Genomic DNA, 14,849 nt, shown 5'->3' with positions numbered 1-14,849 from the left:
GTGAAGTCCAGGACCAGGAAGGAGCCCTCTGGGTCGGCGTGTACCAGGGTGGGTTGGCCTAAGACACCAGGCCTCACCACCGTGGCCACACCGCGCGAGCACGCCGTGCCCAGGGCCCAAAATACAGAGCCCACTCCCATGCTCCGCACTTGTTGCGCGTGGCTGACATCCCAGTGCGTTTCTTGGATGCAGAGCACGTCCCACTTGGAAAAGTGTAACGCGCTCTGCATCCGCACTGGGCTCCGCAGGCCGCCTGCGTTCCAAGAGGACAAGGAGAACGCCATTAAGAGGAGACCTTGGAGGATGTAACCCATCTTTTATTTAGACTTCTTTTTGGCGCCCGTCGCATCCGACTGCCACACTCTTTTTCTGACTTCACGGGTGGAGAAATCCATGAAGTCATCATTAAAAACAGTCTCGAGCTCACCTCGTGGGGCAGAGCTGCGTGTGGAGGATGGTGGGTTGATGGAGCTTTCTGCTGGCGCTTTTGAAGTGGTTGGAACGGAGGAGGCAGAGCCGCTCTCAGCAGCAGCGCCCTCTCCGTCTCCTGCCACCTGCTTCCTGCGTCTTGCCCCTTTCTTATCCTTCTTCTCCACCTGTCCCCTCTTACCACCGTCCGACTGGAGCTTGGGATCATCACCCAGCCCTGTGGTGATGTCCCCCCCTTTGGAGGTAAGATGCGGGGCCTGTCCCGCACCCATCCTCCTCCCGGGTTCAGCCTCTTCCTCCACGGGCTTAGGAGTTGGACCCTCACGAGTCCCCTCCCTCTGGTCAGGAGGAGCAGTTTGTCCTGCTCCCACCTTCCCAGACGCCAGCGCTGAGCCGAGCACCATCTCCAGTGCGACGGACGCCTCCTCGTCTGAGGAGTCAGAGGAGCAAGAGGAGCCAGACACCTCTGGCTCCCCTGACTCCTCCACAGCCTCCTCCTCCAAAAACTCCTCTACTTCGGAGAGAGCAGTTGCGGGCACGTTCTGGGCCACGTCACTGCTCTCTCCTCCAATGGCGTCCTCCCTGTCCTCCCCCCTGTCCTCCCCCCTGTCCTCCCCTCTGTCCTCCTCTCTGTCACCCGCACCACACGGACATAAGTGGCGGAACATGCGGCACTCTCTGCACTTCGGGGCCCGCTGCGCGACGCACTCGCGCGCGTAATGCCCCTGGCTCCCGCAGTTGCGGCACAGAAAGTCAGGGCACTCCCTCAGAATATGGCCAGGCTGGAGACACCCCCTACACACCCGCACCTGCCTGTCGTGTATTACCCTGAAGTACTCGGGGCCCCCCGCGGTGTCAAACCTGACAGAATACGGTAAGGACTGCACCGTGTCCGTGAACCTTACCCGTACAAACCTGGTGCCGTCCGCCACGTTCGTCCCCGGCCACATTCTCCTCCTCACCTCGGAGACCGCAGAGACCCCCCAGGCGTAGAGCTTGGCCAGGATCTCCTCGTCCTCGATATAAGCCGGCAGCCCCATGAAGGACACGACCAGCTCATCCACCGAGATGTCACGGGCGTGAACCCTGACTCCTCCAATGCAGTACCCGTCCAGGAGCCGCTCCTTCGCTTTAGTGGTACTGACGGTTACTTCATATTTGTCCTTCGAGATGAGTCTGCACGCTACTATGGAGCCGCACACCTCCTGAGTCGATTTCAAAAAAGCTAGTGGCGTGATTTGTGCTCCCTCCGTCAACTCCAACACCACAGTGAGTTCTTTCATAAATTTCATTCTTCTTTCTTCGTTCTTTCTATTATTTACAGATTCTTTCAAACTTTGTCTTGCCTTTGTCGTGTCCATTCCAGTGTCCGATGCCGTGTTGTCCGTCCTTTGAGCCATGCTCACAAAAAACAAAAAATCCACCTCCCAGTAAGTTTACTGGGAGGGGAACAAACAAAAGAACTGAAAAAAGTAAATGAAAATGACCAAAATAACGATTAAAAACTCAAAAAAAACTCCCAAACCTCCAGCTCCAGACCATGCAGCACACCACAAATTGCACGCACCTGCACTGATTGCAAAGGGGCGCCAAGTATAGACTTCCCTGCCCTCCGGCGAGGGGAAGCCCCCGTTTCAAGACTGCTGCTGCTCCCTTTTTTCCCATGCAGGACGAGACTTAGACTGCAATTGTTCCTTGAACATGGAGGAATAGTCTTATACTGCCGAGGCTGTCGCTATTCCCTTTCCCCATGGAGGACCAGTATTGCGCTGTTGCTTTTCCTTTCTCATGGAAGAACAGTCTGACACAGCCCAGTTCTCACCTGGAGTTACCAGTTCTCGCCATATACAACCAGGGAGGACCAGTTTTACGTGCTGCTGTTCCTTGCATCATGGAGGGATAGTCTTAGACTGCCAGACCGTCGCTGCTGTTCCCTTTGTTCCCATGGAGTACCAGTCTTAGACCGCTACTGTTCCTGATCATGGAGGAATAGTCTTAGACTGCCGAGGCTGTTGCTATTCCCTTTGTTCCCATGGAGGACCAGTATTTGTGCTGTTGCTGTTCCTGATCATGGAGGAACAGTCTTAGGCTGCCGAGGCTGTTGCTATCCCCTTTGTTCCCATGGAAAGGACAAGTCTTAGGCTCTACTGTTCCTGTGTGTAATGGGGGTAGTTTTGCTCACAGCACCTGGTATTTCAAGGAGGTCTCCCATCCAAGTACTAACCAGGCCCAGCCCAGCTTAGCTTCCGAGATCAGACGAGATCGGGCGGGTCCAGGGTGGTATGGCCGTGAGCGAAATGTTCCAGGTCAAAACGGCCTTTTTTATATCAAACACTGTCTTTTCGTGAAGAGTACCTTCACGCCACTTGCTCGGTCAAAATTGGGATATCTCAATGAAAAACTTCTTTTTTTTTTTTTTTTTTTTTTTTGACAGGTGAAAAAGTGTGAAAATGCTCACAGCACCTGGTATTCCCAGGCGGTCTCCCATCCAAGTACTAACCAGGCCCAACCCTGCTTGGCTTCCGAGATCAGACGAGATCGGGCTGGTCCAGGGTGGTATGGCCGTGAGCGAAATGTTCCAGGTCAAAACGGCCTTTTTTATATCAAACACTGTCTTTTCGTGAAGAGTACCTTCACGCCACTTGCTCGGTCAAAATTGGGATATCTCAATGAAAAACTTCTTTTTTTTGACGGGTGAAAAAGTGTGAAAATGCTCACAGCACCTGGTATTCCCAGGCGGTGTTCCATCCAAGTACTAACAAGGCCCAACCCCGCTTGGCTTCCGAGATCAAACGAGATCGGGCTGTTCCAGGGTGGTATGGCCGTGAGCGAAATGTTCCAGGTCAAAACTCGTATAAATGGCTTTTTTTGCATCAAACACTGTCTTTTCGTGAAGAGTACCTTCACGCCACTTGCTCGGTCAAAATTGGGATATCTCAATGAAAAACTTCTTTTTTTTTTTTTTTTTTTTTTTTTGACAGGTGAAAAAGTGTGAAAATGCTCACAGCACCTGGTATTCCCAGGCGGTCTCCCATCCAAGTACTAACCAGGCCCAACCCTGCTTGGCTTCCGAGATCAGACGAGATCGGGCTGGTCCAGGGTGGTATGGCCGTGAGCGAAATGTTCCAGGTCAAAACGGCCTTTTTTATATCAAACACTGTCTTTTCGTGAAGAGTACCTTCACGCCACTTGCTCGGTCAAAATTGGGATATCTCAATGAAAAACTTCTTTTTTTTTTTTTTTTTTTTTTTTGACAGGTGAAAAAGTGTGAAAATGCTCACAGCACCTGGTATTCCCAGGCGGTCTCCCATCCAAGTACTAACCAGGCCCAACCCTGCTTGGCTTCCGAGATCAGACGAGATCGGGCTGGTCCAGGCTGGTATGGCCGTGAGCGAAATGTTCCAGGTCAAAACGGCCTTTTTTATATCAAACACTGTCTTTTCGTGAAGAGTACCTTCACGCCACTTGCTCGGTCAAAATTGGGATATCTCAATGAAAAACTTCTTTTTTTTGACGGGTGAAAAAGTGTGAAAATGCTCACAGCACCTGGTATTCCCAGGCGGTGTTCCATCCAAGTACTAACAAGGCCCAACCCCGCTTGGCTTCCGAGATCAAACGAGATCGGGCTGTTCCAGGGTGGTATGGCCGTGAGCGAAATGTTCCAGGTCAAAACTCGTATAAATGGCTTTTTTTGCATCAAACACTGTCTTTTCGTGAAGAGTACCTTCACGCCACTTGCTCGGTCAAAATTGGGATATCTCAATGAAAAACTTCTTTTTTTTTTTTTTTTTTTTTTTTTGACAGGTGAAAAAGTGTGAAAATGCTCACAGCACCTGGTATTCCCAGGCGGTCTCCCATCCAAGTACTAACCAGGCCCAACCCTGCTTGGCTTCCGAGATCAGACGAGATCGGGCTGGTCCAGGGTGGTATGGCCGTGAGCGAAATGTTCCAGGTCAAAACGGCCTTTTTTATATCAAACACTGTCTTTTCGTGAAGAGTACCTTCACGCCACTTGCTCGGTCAAAATTGGGATATCTCAATGAAAAACTTCTTTTTTTTTTTTTTTTTTTTTTTTGACAGGTGAAAAAGTGTGAAAATGCTCACAGCACCTGGTATTCCCAGGCGGTCTCCCATCCAAGTACTAACCAGGCCCAACCCTGCTTGGCTTCCGAGATCAGACGAGATCGGGCTGGTCCAGGCTGGTATGGCCGTGAGCGAAATGTTCCAGGTCAAAACGGCCTTTTTTATATCAAACACTGTCTTTTCGTGAAGAGTACCTTCACGCCACTTGCTCGGTCAAAATTGGGATATCTCAATGAAAAACTTCTTTTTTTTTTTTGACGGGTGAAAAAGTTTGAAAATGCTCACAGCACCTGGTATTCCCAGGCGGTGTTCCATCCAAGTACTAACAAGGCCCAACCCCGCTTGGCTTCCGAGATCAAACGAGATCGGGCTGTTCCAGGGTGGTATGGCCGTGAGCGAAATGTTCCAGGTCAAAACTCGTATAAATGGCTTTTTTTGCATCAAACACTGTCTTTTCGTGAAGAGTACCTTCACGCCACTTGCTCGGTCAAAATTGGGATATCTCAATGAAAAACTTCTTTTTTTTTTTTTTTTTTTTTTTTGACAGGTGAAAAAGTGTGAAAATGCTCACAGCACCTGGTATTCCCAGGCGGTCTCCCATCCAAGTACTAACCAGGCCCAACCCTGCTTGGCTTCCGAGATCAGACGAGATCGGGCAGGTCCAGGGTGGTATGGCCGTGAGCGAAATGTTCCAGGTCAAAACGGCCTTTTTTATATCAAACACTGTCTTTTCGTGAAGAGTACCTTCACGCCACTTGCTCGGTCAAAATTGGGATATCTCAATGAAAAACTTCTTTTTTTTTTTTTTTTTTTTTTTTGACAGGTGAAAATGTGTGAAAATGCTCACAGCACCTGGTATTCCCAGGCGGTCTCCCATCCAAGTACTAACCAGGCCCAACCCTGCTTGGCTTCCGAGATCAGACGAGATCGGGCAGGTCCAGGGTGGTATGGCCGTGAGCGAAATGTTCCAGGTCAAAACGGCCTTTTTTTATATCAAACACTGTCTTTTCGTGAAGAGTACCTTCACGCCACTTGCTCGGTCAAAATTGGGATATCTCAATGAAAAACTTCTTTTTTTTTTTTTTTGACAGGTGAAAAAGTGTGAAAATGCTCACAGCACCTGGTATTCCCAGGCGGTCTCCCATCCAAGTACTAACCAGGCCCAACCCTGCTTGGCTTCCGAGATCAGACGAGATCGGGCAGGTCCAGGGTGGTATGGCCGTGAGCGAAATGTTCCAGGTCAAAACGGCCTTTTTTATATCAAACACTGTCTTTTCGTGAAGAGTACCTTCACGCCACTTGCTCGGTCAAAATTGGGATATCTCAATGAAAAACTTCTTTTTTTTTTTTTTTTTTTTTTTTGACAGGTGAAAAAGTGTGAAAATGCTCACAGCACCTGGTATTCCCAGGCGGTCTCCCATCCAAGTACTAACCAGGCCCAACCCTGCTTGGCTTCCGAGATCAGACGAGATCGGGCTGGTCCAGGGTGGTATGGCCGTGAGCGAAATGTTCCAGGTCAAAACGGCCTTTTTTATATCAAACACTGTCTTTTCGTGAAGAGTACCTTCACGCCACTTGCTCGGTCAAAATTGGGATATCTCAATGAAAAACTTCTTTTTTTTTTTTTTTTTTTTTTTTGACAGGTGAAAAAGTGTGAAAATGCTCACAGCACCTGGTATTCCCAGGCGGTCTCCCATCCAAGTACTAACCAGGCCCAACCCTGCTTGGCTTCCGAGATCAGACGAGATCGGGCTGGTCCAGGGTGGTATGGCCGTGAGCGAAATGTTCCAGGTCAAAACGGCCTTTTTTATATCAAACACTGTCTTTTCGTGAAGAGTACCTTCACGCCACTTGCTCGGTCAAAATTGGGATATCTCAATGAAAAACTTCTTTTTTTTGACGGGTGAAAAAGTGTGAAAATGCTCACAGCACCTGGTATTCCCAGGCGGTGTTCCATCCAAGTACTAACAAGGCCCAACCCCGCTTGGCTTCCGAGATCAAACGAGATCGGGCTGTTCCAGGGTGGTATGGCCGTGAGCGAAATGTTCCAGGTCAAAACTCGTATAAATGGCTTTTTTTGCATCAAACACTGTCTTTTCGTGAAGAGTACCTTCACGCCACTTGCTCGGTCAAAATTGGGATATCTCAATGAAAAACTTCTTTTTTTTTTTTTTTTTTTTTTTTTGACAGGTGAAAAAGTGTGAAAATGCTCACAGCACCTGGTATTCCCAGGCGGTCTCCCATCCAAGTACTAACCAGGCCCAACCCTGCTTGGCTTCCGAGATCAGACGAGATCGGGCTGGTCCAGGGTGGTATGGCCGTGAGCGAAATGTTCCAGGTCAAAACGGCCTTTTTTATATCAAACACTGTCTTTTCGTGAAGAGTACCTTCACGCCACTTGCTCGGTCAAAATTGGGATATCTCAATGAAAAACTTCTTTTTTTTTTTTTTTTTTTTTTTGACAGGTGAAAAAGTGTGAAAATGCTCACAGCACCTGGTATTCCCAGGCGGTCTCCCATCCAAGTACTAACCAGGCCCAACCCTGCTTGGCTTCCGAGATCAGACGAGATCGGGCTGGTCCAGGCTGGTATGGCCGTGAGCGAAATGTTCCAGGTCAAAACGGCCTTTTTTATATCAAACACTGTCTTTTCGTGAAGAGTACCTTCACGCCACTTGCTCGGTCAAAATTGGGATATCTCAATGAAAAACTTCTTTTTTTTTTTTGACGGGTGAAAAAGTTTGAAAATGCTCACAGCACCTGGTATTCCCAGGCGGTGTTCCATCCAAGTACTAACAAGGCCCAACCCCGCTTGGCTTCCGAGATCAAACGAGATCGGGCTGTTCCAGGGTGGTATGGCCGTGAGCGAAATGTTCCAGGTCAAAACTCGTATAAATGGCTTTTTTTGCATCAAACACTGTCTTTTCGTGAAGAGTACCTTCACGCCACTTGCTCGGTCAAAATTGGGATATCTCAATGAAAAACTTCTTTTTTTTTTTTTTTTTTTTTTTTGACAGGTGAAAAAGTGTGAAAATGCTCACAGCACCTGGTATTCCCAGGCGGTCTCCCATCCAAGTACTAACCAGGCCCAACCCTGCTTGGCTTCCGAGATCAGACGAGATCGGGCAGGTCCAGGGTGGTATGGCCGTGAGCGAAATGTTCCAGGTCAAAACGGCCTTTTTTATATCAAACACTGTCTTTTCGTGAAGAGTACCTTCACGCCACTTGCTCGGTCAAAATTGGGATATCTCAATGAAAAACTTCTTTTTTTTTTTTTTTTTTTTTTTTGACAGGTGAAAATGTGTGAAAATGCTCACAGCACCTGGTATTCCCAGGCGGTCTCCCATCCAAGTACTAACCAGGCCCAACCCTGCTTGGCTTCCGAGATCAGACGAGATCGGGCAGGTCCAGGGTGGTATGGCCGTGAGCGAAATGTTCCAGGTCAAAACGGCCTTTTTTTATATCAAACACTGTCTTTTCGTGAAGAGTACCTTCACGCCACTTGCTCGGTCAAAATTGGGATATCTCAATGAAAAACTTCTTTTTTTTTTTTTTTGACAGGTGAAAAAGTGTGAAAATGCTCACAGCACCTGGTATTCCCAGGCGGTCTCCCATCCAAGTACTAACCAGGCCCAACCCTGCTTGGCTTCCGAGATCAGACGAGATCGGGCAGGTCCAGGGTGGTATGGCCGTGAGCGAAATGTTCCAGGTCAAAACGGCCTTTTTTATATCAAACACTGTCTTTTCGTGAAGAGTACCTTCACGCCACTTGCTCGGTCAAAATTGGGATATCTCAATGAAAAACTTCTTTTTTTTTTTTTTTTTTTTTTTTGACAGGTGAAAAAGTGTGAAAATGCTCACAGCACCTGGTATTCCCAGGCGGTCTCCCATCCAAGTACTAACCAGGCCCAACCCTGCTTGGCTTCCGAGATCAGACGAGATCGGGCAGGTCCAGGGTGGTATGGCCGTGAGCGAAATGTTCCAGGTCAAAACGGCCTTTTTTATATCAAACACTGTCTTTTCGTGAAGAGTACCTTCACGCCACTTGCTCGGTCAAAATTGGGATATCTCAATGAAAAACTTCTTTTTTTTTTTTTTTTTTTTTTTGACAGGTGAAAAAGTGTGAAAATGCTCACAGCACCTGGTATTCCCAGGCGGTCTCCCATCCAAGTACTAACCAGGCCCAACCCTGCTTGGCTTCCGAGATCAGACGAGATCGGGCTGGTCCAGGGTGGTATGGCCGTGAGCGAAATGTTCCAGGTCAAAACGGCCTTTTTTATATCAAACACTGTCTTTTCGTGAAGAGTACCTTCACGCCACTTGCTCGGTCAAAATTGGGATATCTCAATGAAAAACTTCTTTTTTTTTTTTTTTTTTTTTTTTGACAGGTGAAAAAGTGTGAAAATGCTCACAGCACCTGGTATTCCCAGGCGGTCTCCCATCCAAGTACTAACCAGGCCCAACCCTGCTTGGCTTCCGAGATCAGACGAGATCGGGCTGGTCCAGGCTGGTATGGCCGTGAGCGAAATGTTCCAGGTCAAAACGGCCTTTTTTATATCAAACACTGTCTTTTCGTGAAGAGTACCTTCACGCCACTTGCTCGGTCAAAATTGGGATATCTCAATGAAAAACTTCTTTTTTTTTTTTGACGGGTGAAAAAGTTTGAAAATGCTCACAGCACCTGGTATTCCCAGGCGGTGTTCCATCCAAGTACTAACAAGGCCCAACCCCGCTTGGCTTCCGAGATCAAACGAGATCGGGCTGTTCCAGGGTGGTATGGCCGTGAGCGAAATGTTCCAGGTCAAAACTCGTATAAATGGCTTTTTTTGCATCAAACACTGTCTTTTCGTGAAGAGTACCTTCACGCCACTTGCTCGGTCAAAATTGGGATATCTCAATGAAAAACTTCTTTTTTTTTTTTTTTTTTTTTTTTGACAGGTGAAAAAGTGTGAAAATGCTCACAGCACCTGGTATTCCCAGGCGGTCTCCCATCCAAGTACTAACCAGGCCCAACCCTGCTTGGCTTCCGAGATCAGACGAGATCGGGCAGGTCCAGGGTGGTATGGCCGTGAGCGAAATGTTCCAGGTCAAAACGGCCTTTTTTATATCAAACACTGTCTTTTCGTGAAGAGTACCTTCACGCCACTTGCTCGGTCAAAATTGGGATATCTCAATGAAAAACTTCTTTTTTTTTTTTTTTTTTTTTTTTGACAGGTGAAAATGTGTGAAAATGCTCACAGCACCTGGTATTCCCAGGCGGTCTCCCATCCAAGTACTAACCAGGCCCAACCCTGCTTGGCTTCCGAGATCAGACGAGATCGGGCAGGTCCAGGGTGGTATGGCCGTGAGCGAAATGTTCCAGGTCAAAACGGCCTTTTTTTATATCAAACACTGTCTTTTCGTGAAGAGTACCTTCACGCCACTTGCTCGGTCAAAATTGGGATATCTCAATGAAAAACTTCTTTTTTTTTTTTTTTGACAGGTGAAAAAGTGTGAAAATGCTCACAGCACCTGGTATTCCCAGGCGGTCTCCCATCCAAGTACTAACCAGGCCCAACCCTGCTTGGCTTCCGAGATCAGACGAGATCGGGCAGGTCCAGGGTGGTATGGCCGTGAGCGAAATGTTCCAGGTCAAAACGGCCTTTTTTATATCAAACACTGTCTTTTCGTGAAGAGTACCTTCACGCCACTTGCTCGGTCAAAATTGGGATATCTCAATGAAAAACTTCTTTTTTTTTTTTTTTTTTTTTTTTGACAGGTGAAAAAGTGTGAAAATGCTCACAGCACCTGGTATTCCCAGGCGGTCTCCCATCCAAGTACTAACCAGGCCCAACCCTGCTTGGCTTCCGAGATCAGACGAGATCGGGCTGGTCCAGGGTGGTATGGCCGTGAGCGAAATGTTCCAGGTCAAAACGGCCTTTTTTATATCAAACACTGTCTTTTCGTGAAGAGTACCTTCACGCCACTTGCTCGGTCAAAATTGGGATATCTCAATGAAAAACTTCTTTTTTTTTTTTTTTTTTTTTTTTGACAGGTGAAAAAGTGTGAAAATGCTCACAGCACCTGGTATTCCCAGGCGGTCTCCCATCCAAGTACTAACCAGGCCCAACCCTGCTTGGCTTCCGAGATCAGACGAGATCGGGCTGGTCCAGGGTGGTATGGCCGTGAGCGAAATGTTCCAGGTCAAAACGGCCTTTTTTATATCAAACACTGTCTTTTCGTGAAGAGTACCTTCACGCCACTTGCTCGGTCAAAATTGGGATATCTCAATGAAAAACTTCTTTTTTTTGACGGGTGAAAAAGTGTGAAAATGCTCACAGCACCTGGTATTCCCAGGCGGTGTTCCATCCAAGTACTAACAAGGCCCAACCCCGCTTGGCTTCCGAGATCAAACGAGATCGGGCTGTTCCAGGGTGGTATGGCCGTGAGCGAAATGTTCCAGGTCAAAACTCGTATAAATGGCTTTTTTTGCATCAAACACTGTCTTTTCGTGAAGAGTACCTTCACGCCACTTGCTCGGTCAAAATTGGGATATCTCAATGAAAAACTTCTTTTTTTTTTTTTTTTTTTTTTTTTGACAGGTGAAAAAGTGTGAAAATGCTCACAGCACCTGGTATTCCCAGGCGGTCTCCCATCCAAGTACTAACCAGGCCCAACCCTGCTTGGCTTCCGAGATCAGACGAGATCGGGCTGGTCCAGGGTGGTATGGCCGTGAGCGAAATGTTCCAGGTCAAAACGGCCTTTTTTATATCAAACACTGTCTTTTCGTGAAGAGTACCTTCACGCCACTTGCTCGGTCAAAATTGGGATATCTCAATGAAAAACTTCTTTTTTTTTTTTTTTTTTTTTTTTGACAGGTGAAAAAGTGTGAAAATGCTCACAGCACCTGGTATTCCCAGGCGGTCTCCCATCCAAGTACTAACCAGGCCCAACCCTGCTTGGCTTCCGAGATCAGACGAGATCGGGCTGGTCCAGGCTGGTATGGCCGTGAGCGAAATGTTCCAGGTCAAAACGGCCTTTTTTATATCAAACACTGTCTTTTCGTGAAGAGTACCTTCACGCCACTTGCTCGGTCAAAATTGGGATATCTCAATGAAAAACTTCTTTTTTTTTTTTGACGGGTGAAAAAGTTTGAAAATGCTCACAGCACCTGGTATTCCCAGGCGGTGTTCCATCCAAGTACTAACAAGGCCCAACCCCGCTTGGCTTCCGAGATCAAACGAGATCGGGCTGTTCCAGGGTGGTATGGCCGTGAGCGAAATGTTCCAGGTCAAAACTCGTATAAATGGCTTTTTTTGCATCAAACACTGTCTTTTCGTGAAGAGTACCTTCACGCCACTTGCTCGGTCAAAATTGGGATATCTCAATGAAAAACTTCTTTTTTTTTTTTTTTTTTTTTTTTGACAGGTGAAAAAGTGTGAAAATGCTCACAGCACCTGGTATTCCCAGGCGGTCTCCCATCCAAGTACTAACCAGGCCCAACCCTGCTTGGCTTCCGAGATCAGACGAGATCGGGCAGGTCCAGGGTGGTATGGCCGTGAGCGAAATGTTCCAGGTCAAAACGGCCTTTTTTATATCAAACACTGTCTTTTCGTGAAGAGTACCTTCACGCCACTTGCTCGGTCAAAATTGGGATATCTCAATGAAAAACTTCTTTTTTTTTTTTTTTTTTTTTTTTGACAGGTGAAAATGTGTGAAAATGCTCACAGCACCTGGTATTCCCAGGCGGTCTCCCATCCAAGTACTAACCAGGCCCAACCCTGCTTGGCTTCCGAGATCAGACGAGATCGGGCAGGTCCAGGGTGGTATGGCCGTGAGCGAAATGTTCCAGGTCAAAACGGCCTTTTTTTATATCAAACACTGTCTTTTCGTGAAGAGTACCTTCACGCCACTTGCTCGGTCAAAATTGGGATATCTCAATGAAAAACTTCTTTTTTTTTTTTTTTGACAGGTGAAAAAGTGTGAAAATGCTCACAGCACCTGGTATTCCCAGGCGGTCTCCCATCCAAGTACTAACCAGGCCCAACCCTGCTTGGCTTCCGAGATCAGACGAGATCGGGCAGGTCCAGGGTGGTATGGCCGTGAGCGAAATGTTCCAGGTCAAAACGGCCTTTTTTATATCAAACACTGTCTTTTCGTGAAGAGTACCTTCACGCCACTTGCTCGGTCAAAATTGGGATATCTCAATGAAAAACTTCTTTTTTTTTTTTTTTTTTTTTTTTGACAGGTGAAAAAGTGTGAAAATGCTCACAGCACCTGGTATTCCCAGGCGGTCTCCCATCCAAGTACTAACCAGGCCCAACCCTGCTTGGCTTCCGAGATCAGACGAGATCGGGCAGGTCCAGGGTGGTATGGCCGTGAGCGAAATGTTCCAGGTCAAAACGGCCTTTTTTATATCAAACACTGTCTTTTCGTGAAGAGTACCTTCACGCCACTTGCTCGGTCAAAATTGGGATATCTCAATGAAAAACTTCTTTTTTTTTTTTTTTTTTTTTTTGACAGGTGAAAAAGTGTGAAAATGCTCACAGCACCTGGTATTCCCAGGCGGTCTCCCATCCAAGTACTAACCAGGCCCAACCCTGCTTGGCTTCCGAGATCAGACGAGATCGGGCAGGTCCAGGGTGGTATGGCCGTGAGCGAAATGTTCCAGGTCAAAACGGCCTTTTTTATATCAAACACTGTCTTTTCGTGAAGAGTACCTTCACGCCACTTGCTCGGTCAAAATTGGGATATCTCAATGAAAAACTTCTTTTTTTTTTTTTTTTGACAGGTGAAAAAGTGTGAAAATGCTCACAGCACCTGGTATTCCCAGGCGGTCTCCCATCCAAGTACTAACCAGGCCCAACCCTGCTTGGCTTCCGAGATCAGACGAGATCGGGCTGGTCCAGGGTGGTATGGCCGTGGGCGAAATGTTCCAGGTCAAAACTCGTATAAATGGCTTTTTTTGCATCAAACACTGTCTTTTCGTGAAGAGTACCTTCACGCCACTTGCTCGGTCAAAATTGGGATATCTCAATGAAAAACTTCTTTTTTTTTTTTTTTTTTTTTTTTGACAGGTGAAAAAGTGTGAAAATGCTCACAGCACCTGGTATTCCCAGGCGGTCTCCCATCCAAGTACTAACCAGGCCCAACCCTGCTTGGCTTCCGAGATCAGACGAGATCGGGCTGGTCCAGGGTGGTATGGCCGTGAGCGAAATGTTCCAGGTCAAAACGGCCTTTTTTATATCAAACACTGTCTTTTCGTGAAGAGTACCTTCACGCCACTTGCTCGGTCAAAATTGGGATATCTCAATGAAAAACTTCTTTTTTTTGACGGGTGAAAAAGTGTGAAAATGCTCACAGCACCTGGTATTCCCAGGCGGTGTTCCATCCAAGTACTAACAAGGCCCAACCCCGCTTGGCTTCCGAGATCAAACGAGATCGGGCTGTTCCAGGGTGGTATGGCCGTGAGCGAAATGTTCCAGGTCAAAACTCGTATAAATGGCTTTTTTTGCATCAAACACTGTCTTTTCGTGAAGAGTACCTTCACGCCACTTGCTCGGTCAAAATTGGGATATCTCAATGAAAAACTTCTTTTTTTTTTTTTTTTTTTTTTTTTGACAGGTGAAAAAGTGTGAAAATGCTCACAGCACCTGGTATTCCCAGGCGGTCTCCCATCCAAGTACTAACCAGGCCCAACCCTGCTTGGCTTCCGAGATCAGACGAGATCGGGCTGGTCCAGGGTGGTATGGCCGTGAGCGAAATGTTCCAGGTCAAAACGGCCTTTTTTATATCAAACACTGTCTTTTCGTGAAGAGTACCTTCACGCCACTTGCTCGGTCAAAATTGGGATATCTCAATGAAAAACTTCTTTTTTTTTTTTTTTTTTTTTTTTGACAGGTGAAAAAGTGTGAAAATGCTCACAGCACCTGGTATTCCCAGGCGGTCTCCCATCCAAGTACTAACCAGGCCCAACCCTGCTTGGCTTCCGAGATCAGACGAGATCGGGCTGGTCTTTTTTTTTTTTTCTCTTTTATTATCAAAAACATCTTAAAACAAGTATTTACATATATTTACATGAATGTACAGACATACATGACACACAAGGGCAAGGGAATGGGATACACAAGGGCAAGGGGAGACGAGACAAAAAATTACAGAAAATCAAACACACAATCATTCTCGAAACATTCTTCAGTGATGGGGGGTGATGCCGGGGTCAGAAGAGGATGTCCAGGTTTCCAGAGGGTGTGAGGTGGATCAGGGTGTTGTGGGGGACGAGGTGGGTGATGAACCGGTGCTCTGCTGCCATGTGGAGGTGTCGGAGGTGTGCGGCCAAGAGTCCTTTGAAGATGGGCCA

General features: G+C 47.2%; 34 non-coding genes and 9 pseudogenes across 34 annotated transcripts; all 43 read right to left on the bottom strand.

The window, feature by feature from the left end:
- Positions 1 to 2,604: 2,604 nt before the first annotated feature.
- LOC140382217 (5S ribosomal RNA) lies at positions 2,605 to 2,723 on the bottom strand. Its single transcript, XR_011931660.1, has one exon. It is a non-coding gene; the product is annotated as a 5S ribosomal RNA (ribosomal RNA).
- A 157-nt stretch (positions 2,724 to 2,880) lies between these two features.
- On the bottom strand, positions 2,881 to 2,999 carry LOC140383216 (5S ribosomal RNA). The gene has a single exon (XR_011932250.1). It is a non-coding gene; the product is annotated as a 5S ribosomal RNA (ribosomal RNA).
- A 141-nt stretch (positions 3,000 to 3,140) lies between these two features.
- Positions 3,141 to 3,259, bottom strand: LOC140382703 (5S ribosomal RNA; annotated as a pseudogene).
- A 168-nt stretch (positions 3,260 to 3,427) lies between these two features.
- Positions 3,428 to 3,546, bottom strand: LOC140383215 (5S ribosomal RNA). The gene has a single exon (XR_011932249.1). It is a non-coding gene; the product is annotated as a 5S ribosomal RNA (ribosomal RNA).
- Positions 3,547 to 3,703: 157 nt separating this feature from the next.
- Positions 3,704 to 3,822, bottom strand: LOC140382256 (5S ribosomal RNA). The gene has a single exon (XR_011931694.1). It is a non-coding gene; the product is annotated as a 5S ribosomal RNA (ribosomal RNA).
- Positions 3,823 to 3,963: 141 nt separating this feature from the next.
- On the bottom strand, positions 3,964 to 4,082 carry LOC140382702 (5S ribosomal RNA; annotated as a pseudogene).
- A 168-nt stretch (positions 4,083 to 4,250) lies between these two features.
- LOC140383214 (5S ribosomal RNA) lies at positions 4,251 to 4,369 on the bottom strand. The gene has a single exon (XR_011932248.1). It is a non-coding gene; the product is annotated as a 5S ribosomal RNA (ribosomal RNA).
- Positions 4,370 to 4,526: 157 nt separating this feature from the next.
- Positions 4,527 to 4,645, bottom strand: LOC140382255 (5S ribosomal RNA). Its single transcript, XR_011931693.1, has one exon. It is a non-coding gene; the product is annotated as a 5S ribosomal RNA (ribosomal RNA).
- Positions 4,646 to 4,790: 145 nt separating this feature from the next.
- On the bottom strand, positions 4,791 to 4,909 carry LOC140382701 (5S ribosomal RNA; annotated as a pseudogene).
- A 167-nt stretch (positions 4,910 to 5,076) lies between these two features.
- On the bottom strand, positions 5,077 to 5,195 carry LOC140383050 (5S ribosomal RNA). The gene has a single exon (XR_011932100.1). It is a non-coding gene; the product is annotated as a 5S ribosomal RNA (ribosomal RNA).
- A 157-nt stretch (positions 5,196 to 5,352) lies between these two features.
- Positions 5,353 to 5,471, bottom strand: LOC140382961 (5S ribosomal RNA). Its single transcript, XR_011932082.1, has one exon. It is a non-coding gene; the product is annotated as a 5S ribosomal RNA (ribosomal RNA).
- Positions 5,472 to 5,620: 149 nt separating this feature from the next.
- Positions 5,621 to 5,739, bottom strand: LOC140382838 (5S ribosomal RNA). Its single transcript, XR_011932071.1, has one exon. It is a non-coding gene; the product is annotated as a 5S ribosomal RNA (ribosomal RNA).
- Positions 5,740 to 5,896: 157 nt separating this feature from the next.
- LOC140383213 (5S ribosomal RNA) lies at positions 5,897 to 6,015 on the bottom strand. The gene has a single exon (XR_011932247.1). It is a non-coding gene; the product is annotated as a 5S ribosomal RNA (ribosomal RNA).
- A 157-nt stretch (positions 6,016 to 6,172) lies between these two features.
- On the bottom strand, positions 6,173 to 6,291 carry LOC140383211 (5S ribosomal RNA). The gene has a single exon (XR_011932246.1). It is a non-coding gene; the product is annotated as a 5S ribosomal RNA (ribosomal RNA).
- Positions 6,292 to 6,432: 141 nt separating this feature from the next.
- Positions 6,433 to 6,551, bottom strand: LOC140382700 (5S ribosomal RNA; annotated as a pseudogene).
- A 168-nt stretch (positions 6,552 to 6,719) lies between these two features.
- Positions 6,720 to 6,838, bottom strand: LOC140383210 (5S ribosomal RNA). Its single transcript, XR_011932245.1, has one exon. It is a non-coding gene; the product is annotated as a 5S ribosomal RNA (ribosomal RNA).
- Positions 6,839 to 6,994: 156 nt separating this feature from the next.
- LOC140382254 (5S ribosomal RNA) lies at positions 6,995 to 7,113 on the bottom strand. Its single transcript, XR_011931692.1, has one exon. It is a non-coding gene; the product is annotated as a 5S ribosomal RNA (ribosomal RNA).
- Positions 7,114 to 7,258: 145 nt separating this feature from the next.
- Positions 7,259 to 7,377, bottom strand: LOC140382699 (5S ribosomal RNA; annotated as a pseudogene).
- Positions 7,378 to 7,544: 167 nt separating this feature from the next.
- LOC140382716 (5S ribosomal RNA) lies at positions 7,545 to 7,663 on the bottom strand. The gene has a single exon (XR_011932059.1). It is a non-coding gene; the product is annotated as a 5S ribosomal RNA (ribosomal RNA).
- Positions 7,664 to 7,820: 157 nt separating this feature from the next.
- On the bottom strand, positions 7,821 to 7,939 carry LOC140382597 (5S ribosomal RNA). Its single transcript, XR_011932007.1, has one exon. It is a non-coding gene; the product is annotated as a 5S ribosomal RNA (ribosomal RNA).
- Positions 7,940 to 8,088: 149 nt separating this feature from the next.
- LOC140382478 (5S ribosomal RNA) lies at positions 8,089 to 8,207 on the bottom strand. Its single transcript, XR_011931895.1, has one exon. It is a non-coding gene; the product is annotated as a 5S ribosomal RNA (ribosomal RNA).
- A 157-nt stretch (positions 8,208 to 8,364) lies between these two features.
- Positions 8,365 to 8,483, bottom strand: LOC140382356 (5S ribosomal RNA). The gene has a single exon (XR_011931784.1). It is a non-coding gene; the product is annotated as a 5S ribosomal RNA (ribosomal RNA).
- Positions 8,484 to 8,639: 156 nt separating this feature from the next.
- LOC140383208 (5S ribosomal RNA) lies at positions 8,640 to 8,758 on the bottom strand. The gene has a single exon (XR_011932243.1). It is a non-coding gene; the product is annotated as a 5S ribosomal RNA (ribosomal RNA).
- A 157-nt stretch (positions 8,759 to 8,915) lies between these two features.
- LOC140382252 (5S ribosomal RNA) lies at positions 8,916 to 9,034 on the bottom strand. Its single transcript, XR_011931691.1, has one exon. It is a non-coding gene; the product is annotated as a 5S ribosomal RNA (ribosomal RNA).
- A 145-nt stretch (positions 9,035 to 9,179) lies between these two features.
- LOC140382698 (5S ribosomal RNA) lies at positions 9,180 to 9,298 on the bottom strand (annotated as a pseudogene).
- Positions 9,299 to 9,465: 167 nt separating this feature from the next.
- Positions 9,466 to 9,584, bottom strand: LOC140382233 (5S ribosomal RNA). Its single transcript, XR_011931673.1, has one exon. It is a non-coding gene; the product is annotated as a 5S ribosomal RNA (ribosomal RNA).
- A 157-nt stretch (positions 9,585 to 9,741) lies between these two features.
- Positions 9,742 to 9,860, bottom strand: LOC140382109 (5S ribosomal RNA). Its single transcript, XR_011931562.1, has one exon. It is a non-coding gene; the product is annotated as a 5S ribosomal RNA (ribosomal RNA).
- Positions 9,861 to 10,009: 149 nt separating this feature from the next.
- Positions 10,010 to 10,128, bottom strand: LOC140381985 (5S ribosomal RNA). Its single transcript, XR_011931451.1, has one exon. It is a non-coding gene; the product is annotated as a 5S ribosomal RNA (ribosomal RNA).
- A 157-nt stretch (positions 10,129 to 10,285) lies between these two features.
- Positions 10,286 to 10,404, bottom strand: LOC140383207 (5S ribosomal RNA). Its single transcript, XR_011932242.1, has one exon. It is a non-coding gene; the product is annotated as a 5S ribosomal RNA (ribosomal RNA).
- A 157-nt stretch (positions 10,405 to 10,561) lies between these two features.
- LOC140383206 (5S ribosomal RNA) lies at positions 10,562 to 10,680 on the bottom strand. The gene has a single exon (XR_011932241.1). It is a non-coding gene; the product is annotated as a 5S ribosomal RNA (ribosomal RNA).
- Positions 10,681 to 10,821: 141 nt separating this feature from the next.
- On the bottom strand, positions 10,822 to 10,940 carry LOC140382696 (5S ribosomal RNA; annotated as a pseudogene).
- Positions 10,941 to 11,108: 168 nt separating this feature from the next.
- LOC140383205 (5S ribosomal RNA) lies at positions 11,109 to 11,227 on the bottom strand. The gene has a single exon (XR_011932240.1). It is a non-coding gene; the product is annotated as a 5S ribosomal RNA (ribosomal RNA).
- Positions 11,228 to 11,384: 157 nt separating this feature from the next.
- On the bottom strand, positions 11,385 to 11,503 carry LOC140382250 (5S ribosomal RNA). The gene has a single exon (XR_011931689.1). It is a non-coding gene; the product is annotated as a 5S ribosomal RNA (ribosomal RNA).
- A 145-nt stretch (positions 11,504 to 11,648) lies between these two features.
- On the bottom strand, positions 11,649 to 11,767 carry LOC140382695 (5S ribosomal RNA; annotated as a pseudogene).
- A 167-nt stretch (positions 11,768 to 11,934) lies between these two features.
- LOC140381863 (5S ribosomal RNA) lies at positions 11,935 to 12,053 on the bottom strand. Its single transcript, XR_011931340.1, has one exon. It is a non-coding gene; the product is annotated as a 5S ribosomal RNA (ribosomal RNA).
- A 157-nt stretch (positions 12,054 to 12,210) lies between these two features.
- Positions 12,211 to 12,329, bottom strand: LOC140383411 (5S ribosomal RNA). The gene has a single exon (XR_011932427.1). It is a non-coding gene; the product is annotated as a 5S ribosomal RNA (ribosomal RNA).
- A 149-nt stretch (positions 12,330 to 12,478) lies between these two features.
- On the bottom strand, positions 12,479 to 12,597 carry LOC140383288 (5S ribosomal RNA). Its single transcript, XR_011932316.1, has one exon. It is a non-coding gene; the product is annotated as a 5S ribosomal RNA (ribosomal RNA).
- Positions 12,598 to 12,754: 157 nt separating this feature from the next.
- Positions 12,755 to 12,873, bottom strand: LOC140383166 (5S ribosomal RNA). The gene has a single exon (XR_011932205.1). It is a non-coding gene; the product is annotated as a 5S ribosomal RNA (ribosomal RNA).
- Positions 12,874 to 13,029: 156 nt separating this feature from the next.
- On the bottom strand, positions 13,030 to 13,148 carry LOC140383022 (5S ribosomal RNA). The gene has a single exon (XR_011932088.1). It is a non-coding gene; the product is annotated as a 5S ribosomal RNA (ribosomal RNA).
- Positions 13,149 to 13,297: 149 nt separating this feature from the next.
- LOC140382215 (5S ribosomal RNA) lies at positions 13,298 to 13,416 on the bottom strand. The gene has a single exon (XR_011931658.1). It is a non-coding gene; the product is annotated as a 5S ribosomal RNA (ribosomal RNA).
- Positions 13,417 to 13,583: 167 nt separating this feature from the next.
- Positions 13,584 to 13,702, bottom strand: LOC140383204 (5S ribosomal RNA). The gene has a single exon (XR_011932239.1). It is a non-coding gene; the product is annotated as a 5S ribosomal RNA (ribosomal RNA).
- Positions 13,703 to 13,843: 141 nt separating this feature from the next.
- On the bottom strand, positions 13,844 to 13,962 carry LOC140382694 (5S ribosomal RNA; annotated as a pseudogene).
- Positions 13,963 to 14,130: 168 nt separating this feature from the next.
- LOC140383203 (5S ribosomal RNA) lies at positions 14,131 to 14,249 on the bottom strand. Its single transcript, XR_011932238.1, has one exon. It is a non-coding gene; the product is annotated as a 5S ribosomal RNA (ribosomal RNA).
- Between the last annotated feature and the right edge of the window lie 600 nt (positions 14,250 to 14,849).

This window comes from Eucyclogobius newberryi, unplaced genomic scaffold, assembly GCF_026437365.1.
Source record: "Eucyclogobius newberryi isolate DKJ021-1_F unplaced genomic scaffold, fEucNew1.0.hap1 SCAF_50, whole genome shotgun sequence".
Classification (NCBI taxonomy): Eukaryota; Metazoa; Chordata; class Actinopteri; order Gobiiformes; family Gobiidae; genus Eucyclogobius; species Eucyclogobius newberryi.
The sequence above is the reverse complement of the archived record's forward strand: the minus strand, read 5'-3'. Positions and strand labels throughout refer to the sequence as shown.